The sequence below is a fragment of the Lycium barbarum genome, chromosome 7 (genome assembly GCF_019175385.1).
Source record: "Lycium barbarum isolate Lr01 chromosome 7, ASM1917538v2, whole genome shotgun sequence".
Classification (NCBI taxonomy): Eukaryota; Viridiplantae; Streptophyta; class Magnoliopsida; order Solanales; family Solanaceae; genus Lycium; species Lycium barbarum.
This window is the reverse complement of record NC_083343.1, coordinates 42,996,619-43,004,082: the sequence shown is the minus strand read 5'-3', so window position 1 is coordinate 43,004,082 and position 7,464 is coordinate 42,996,619.

The window sequence follows — 7,464 nt, the reverse complement described above, 5'->3', positions numbered from 1 at the left end:
CTTACGAGATATGATTTTCCTACGCTATGAGTATAAAGATGATAAAAAGGGTATAAAATGAGTAAGATGAGCGACAGAACGAGCGGTGCTCGGTGGTTAGCCCCAGGTACCCGTCGCGGCCCCTAGCTGGGTCGTGACAGTAATCATATTCATCGTATCTCACGTTGAAGGAACTAACATTTTAAGGTGAGTGTACACCATGAACGACATCAAGGGATCGTAAGTAGGATCTTTAACTTCACAGACACCACATCTTGCTTTAGAATCTCTAGGCTTAAACTTACCATCATTATTTTTGTATTCGTGATATATTTCTCATCTTTATCCCATAAGAAGCTCTTTATCGATATTGTCTCATTGTTCCTGGAATATAAGAAAGTCATGGAGAGGTAGGGGAAATAATATCATAGAAATCATATAAGGATCGTTAGCTTCATAGGAATATTGTATCATGAGCTTTAGGACTTCTAGATTTAGATTCATCATCAGTATTATCATGCTCGTAACGTATCTCTTTCCTTTATCTCGTATGAAGCTCTTTATACTCGTAGATTCATAATTCCCAACATGTGGGAAGAATCATGGAAATATAGGGGGATTCATACCATAAGATTCATGCCTTACATACCTCTTTCGTTTAACAATTCCATCGCTTGATTGTTCTCCTTCAATACTCATGTTTCTACCTTCAAGAGAATTCGCATTCACATTAGCTAATCGGTACATGAACGTGCTTACTAAAGCTAGAGAAAATTGGCAGAATTTCCTTTGTTTATACAACTTTACCCATTTGTATATCAACTCCCAAACATTTATAATAACGTTCACAATATCATAACCAACAATCTTCATTCATCTACATTACCCACATTTCGCAAATTTCACTCCAATCTCTCCATAATCATGGTCATAGTTCATTATTGCATTTTCTCACATATAATGCTTATCCCATGTCCTTAATATCATTTATAACATAACCATATCACAACACATCAATAATCATGACTCAATTCAAGTTATCACTCAAAATGATACTATTTACACTTTCAGGACCCATTTTCTATATCCTTTTACAATCCAAGTATTTCAACTTTTAAATACCTTAAACAACATGTAAATACCATAAAAATTACCTTAGATGGTGTAGGAATGAACCTTGAGTGCAAACACTTCACTTGGATTCCTTGTCTTGGATGAACATTAATGAGTTCCTTACACTTGATTCACTTGGTTTGATGTAGTTGATCACAAATATTCCTTGAATTCTTGTGGGAGAAATGTTATAGAGAATTCTAGAGAGAAGTGGTGGAAGGGGAAAATGAAATGAAATGAAACTTGGTCCCTTATTAAATACACAAATCTGTCCCGACACATTTATACCGACACACATACGGTTCGTACAATTTATACGGTCCGTATGTGTGACCGTATAATGGTTCTAGTAGAGGCTCTTCTCTGGACAGGTTATACGGCCAGACTTACAGCCCGTATATTTTGTACGGTCCGTATAATGGACCGTACAATCCACAGTTTTCCGAAACTCATTCTCGTCGACTCGTTTGACCTCCAATCCTTATGGAACCTTCTTAAAACTTGTTTATCACCTCATTAACAATCTAAGGGACGTTATAACTCTTCTCCAAAGCATCATTAACTCATTACTCGTAAATCTTTTCCGAGACATAACGTATGTCTTGCCTTCCTTAACAACTTCCGTCTCCTACTTCACATGTCTTTGAAATCTCATTTAGAATCATCAAATGTTATTTCTTACTCATCAAAAAATCGATAACGTCGTACTATTCGTCAGTCTATTCACTGTGCATGAACGGAAAAATTTTCCGAGGTGTAACATTCTCCCCCCCCCCCCTTAGGAACATTCGTCCTCGAATGTTAAGCTATCCGGGATTCCACAAAAATTTCTCCATATATTTTCCTTCAACTGACCCGGAGTATCATGACCACACTATTCTTGCTTACCTCTTACTCCTCGTTTTTTAAGTACCCACTTGGTTTCATTGGCGACGCATAAATACTTTCAAGTTACTTAATCGTTCTTGCGTGATTCGAATACATACACATTTATACATATACATGTATTCATATCCGTATCCATATTCATAATCGTACTCATTTACTTATCGTATCCATAGTCATATTCATATGCATATCATTTACATAGCATGCCCGACCACGAAGGTTCGGTGTTTCGCGTACCCGACCATGACTAGGCTCGGTGATCACTCATACCAAAACTCTTTTGTCTATTTGTAGTGACTTATCTCGTCATGTTCTCTTCCTTCCTTTATTTTATTTTTCTCAATTATCATATCTTATGTTCTACTATAGAAAGCCTTAGGTCTCTTTCTTCCTTGTCACTTATAAATAGCAATATCATTAACTACGACTTTACCGTTAGTTCCTTTGCCTCTGTTCTAGTATAACATCGCCATCCTTTACAATATCCTTTGATTTATTTGCTCTCAATGTCACGTGGTTCAAGGTATGAATGATTTCCCGTACAGTCTCAGATGCTTGCTAAATTCGTGTTCGTTTATTTACTAGTCATTAGACTCATTTCTTCATAACTCTCACTCTTTGTTTTAGAGTCTATATCTGTCACATCTTAGGGTCCATCATTTCAATCTCTACACTTGTAGCCTCTTTATTCGCTTCCCCCCTTTAAGGGTTTTACTTATACCATTCTAAAATCTGTTGCCTCATCTTCAAATCTTGAATTCATATAATCCTCACTATACTACATCTTATTCATTCCGTTTCCCATAATCTATAGCTACAATAATTCATGTTTGAAGTCTTAACATACTCATGTTGCAGTTCTGTAATCAAGTAATACAACCGCCATAGCAATCCGAACAAGAATGTATTTTACTTAGCTCATTTGGTAGTTATAAGTAAATGTCTAAATCCGCTCCAATCAAAAAACTTTTGCCCCATAGGGATGCTCACAATAGTAGTAGGTCAAGTTATCCATACCATCTATATAATATCACTTGTCCTCTTCTTCGGTGCTCAAAGTTCACTTATAACGTCATCTTTGTTCTCCAGGGCCTAAGTCTCATGCGCGACTAATACCCCTTATGCCTCATGCTCTTTTACTCTTGTGTTGCACTCAACATTGATTTCAAAACCAATCATAATCGCATTGTATCTGTCGTTGATGATAGCTTTACTCTGTCATATTATCGTCGTACGGTAAACTTATAACTCATGATCATATTTTCTTTTCAACTTATTACTTCATATACTCTACTCGTTCTAACTTGGTATAGGATATTCGTAGGAGATGCATCTTCCTTTAACCATAACACTACTACTTTTCAAGTGCGTGTGCTTTGCGGCACATTTCCTTCTCTTTCTATTCCCATTTTTATTCCTTTACATTCCTTCCTCCTCAATTTATCTTATTTTGTCCCATTTTACAATCAATCCTTTATTCTTCATATGAGGAACCCTATTATTAACTTAGTACCACTTTGTCCTTTGTAATATACTACCTTTGTACAATCCATTCTTCGCTTCCAAAACTTATTCTGTTCATTCTGATCATCCCCTCTCATCCTCCTTGTGTTGATCCTTTTTCTAATAATCGTCCAATTTCGTTATTCATCTTTCCATGGTCTTGGTCTTTTACATCCAGCTAAAGATATCATTCATGCTCTCAATTGTACAAATCACAAACTACTGCTACTCTTCCCTATCACATTTCTCTGATTCCTTTTTCAAGCTTACTTGCTATCATTCCCGTCATTGCGAAACCTCTATGCTGGATTTTTCTAACAAGATCTTATAAGCTTTCTCATCTACTGCCCCATGGCTCGCTTGTTGGTTTCACCCTTGCATTCACTCTTTATTCATATTGAACATGTCACATCTTTAGTCGTTTCCTCGCCATACTTTGTATTACAATTCTTGTTACGTTCTCATTATACCCTGATCATAATCAATTCTATAGGGTGACACTTCTTGATCTCATTCGCAATTCCGCTTATGACATAGAATAAACCTCATGAAGTAAGCATACTCAACCTGTTACTCTTTCTGATCAGCGCTATTACACTTACCACATAAGTTATCTTATCAAGGGATCTTCGTTCGTTATACCCCTTTGTACTTCACACCCCTGTCTCAATCAGGTTGTTACTCTATTTTGCCAATAAACTTGTCGTATTTTACTTGTACTTATCCATCCAATCAATACTTCCGTATCACACTCTATTGGAGTTACCCTCTCTCTTCTATGTCATAATTTAGTGCTACCAAGCATTTCTCTTTACCGTATCAATGTCGATCTTATAACTACTGTTACTATCAATTCAATAGTATTTAACTTATCTCTTGTAGTTGTTAACGATACTCCTAATTAAATCTCGTCCTGCCATTACCGTTTGCACATCATCTTTCCTCGTTAGGACATATTACAAGCTTATATCCTATCTCCTTTAGATTCTAGGAAACTTTCGGTAGAGTTTCCTCTATATTTCTTACTATCTCAAAACCTGCACGCAGCAAATACCAACAATGCCTCACAGGGTTAATATATATATATATATATATATATATATACGACATATCTCAGCCACACAGGGCTCCCACTTTCAAGTAAAAGCTCAAAGATGTCAAAACTTACCTCATATATCGCACTTCGAGATGTACCTGATCCTTTAGCGATCTGCCCTGTTAGCCCTTCCTATTTACTTTCTCTTTCATCCTTCAGCTTTACATTTCAATCATATCTCAATATTCTTACTTTATTCGGCACACATCTTTTGTACTGTTGCTTACCTTTGTTCTGATTCATTCAATTTGCTTAGTTCTCACCTTATAGCTGAACTTATCATCAAGAGACACATTTAATCAATTTCTCTGTCATATGAGCACTGACTTACCTCCACGACAATCAATTCATCATCATATGATTACATATTTCGATAACCTAGCCTCAACGAAGGGGCTTACCTCCATAACTTTCAATGTCATCAATCACTTTCTTCTATCATTACCGTTCTTCTGCTGCAATCAGGGGTTAGTACAAGGAATCTCATTTTCTATGGCTTAGCTCTATCGCACGATCTTAGAGATGAAAAAAGAGTAACCATCCTAAATGCCCTATAGCCTCCTGTTTATAGATGTGGCGCGCAACACACCATAAACAAGACTCTACTAGACACGGCTCGTAGACACTTCCTAGGACTGAACTGCTCTGATACCACTTTTGTCACGACCCGACTAGGGGCCATGACGGGTACTCGGGGCTAACCACCGAGCACCGCTCATTCTGCTACTTATCATTCTCATTAAGCGTTCGTTTATCAAATTCATACTCAAATCATAGAAAAATCATTTTTCATTTGGAAACATAATTACCATTATATACGTAAGCCCTTCGGCTATCAAAATAATACACACATACATATATACATAGATACGCTTATCAAAATCGTGAGACCATACTAACCACAAATACGTATCTACGAGCCTCCACTAGAGTACTAGACATATGGACGAGACAGGACCCCGTCATGCCCAAAACATATATGTACATAAAATAGTAGATCAATGGCACCTCCGGAATAATGGAGTGCTCTCAAAAATCTGCTTATCGATTTCTAGAAACCTGGGTCGCCTCCCTGTCTACCTGTGGGCATGAACACAGCGTCCAAAGAAAACGGACGTCAGTACGAATATTGTACTGAGTATGTAAGGCATGAATGAAATGAACATAATAGAGAATCATAAGACATAAGATGAAGACATATGTCACGACCCAACCCGATGGGCCATGACTTGTGCCCGAGCTGGACACTCGTATACGAAACTGCTAGATATAATCAGACTGAAACTAAGGACATTATGGAAATTTGTAAAAGCAAGTTATCGACTCATAACGTCATATATCATACTGAACCTGTCTCCTGAGGAGTCACAACTAAAAAAAACATAAAAAAATACGCAAGCCGACAAGGCTGCCACTATATATGGAAATACCCAAAACGAACCATGTCGATATAGCTGACCAAAATCTATATACAACCCACACATGTCTACAGACCTCTAAGAGTATAATAGTGAAATATGACGGGACAGGGCCTCGCCGTACCCCTGGATATGCATAAGTCTATATCAAAGGATCTGTACCAAAATGACATAGGCTCCAGAACAATGGAGCTCTCCAAACAGCTGAGCAGAAGTCCTAGGCTGGAGGATCACCAAACTGAGTGTCTGTACCTGCGGGCAGGAAACGCATCCCCCGAAGAAAGGGAGTCAATACGAAAAATGTACTAAATATATAAAGCATGAAGTACAATAATGAAGATCATGACTGAGCAAAAGATGATAGGATACATGTATGATAATAAAAAATACCAATGCATCTGTGCCTTATGAGATGAGAGTCACGCATATCTATATAATATACCGTACCCGGTCCATTATAGGACTCGGTGAATGAAGTCATATACATATATACCGTACCCGTCCCTCTAGTGAGGGTCTCGGTGAGATAATGATATACATATATATATACCGTACCCGACTCTCTAGTGAGGGACTCGGTGAACAATGCAATGAAACTATGCACGAATACATACCCGGCTCGGGACTCGGTGAAGTGATATAATAACGTTATACACCAATAGAATATCAGGAGAAACTATATACAAATTAAATCATCATTTGAGACTCAATAGAATAATTAGAATGAACCAACACCGGAGAATCAAAGACAACTATCATGTCAAGTATCACTGAGAACTATAATTCATAGGAATTATGTACGTTCGCCATTCGCTCGTTTTATGTAACTCATGCCAAAAAAAAAATAGGAAGGGATAGCTTTACATACCTTGAAGCGAGTCTATTCATCTAAAATCTACTGCCCAGGTTTGTAATCTATAACAACGCAATAATTACGCCACAATTAGATGAAAGTCATTGTCAGCTAACAAACAATCTAACGAAAATCCGGAAACATTTCCCTTGTTTTTCTTACTCCGTCCCAACTCACCAACAACCCAAAATAATCACAACAATATTAAAACCACACACAGCCAAGAAAATCATACCAAGCAGCCCCAAAATATCATCACAAAATAGCCACAAAAATCATACCAAACAGCCCCAAAATATCATCACAAAACAGCCCCCAACTTACAATACCATCTAAGTCTGTATATCTCTTGTATATCAACGTTTCCTTCACGTATACACCATGTTCAACCTTTAATCCAACTTAATAACATGAGTAGGAGGTTGAACTTACCTTTAACAATCAGAATCTTCAAGATTCTAGTTCCTCTTTCCAGCTGCTTGCTTACCAACACAAAGAGAACATAGGCTACAACTTCTCTTTAACTAATCTCATGTCAAGGGGCTAGGATTTAGTTTATATGATGGCTCAATTAGAAAGAGGGTTTGGAAGAGAGCATAAAGGTTCTTGGATCT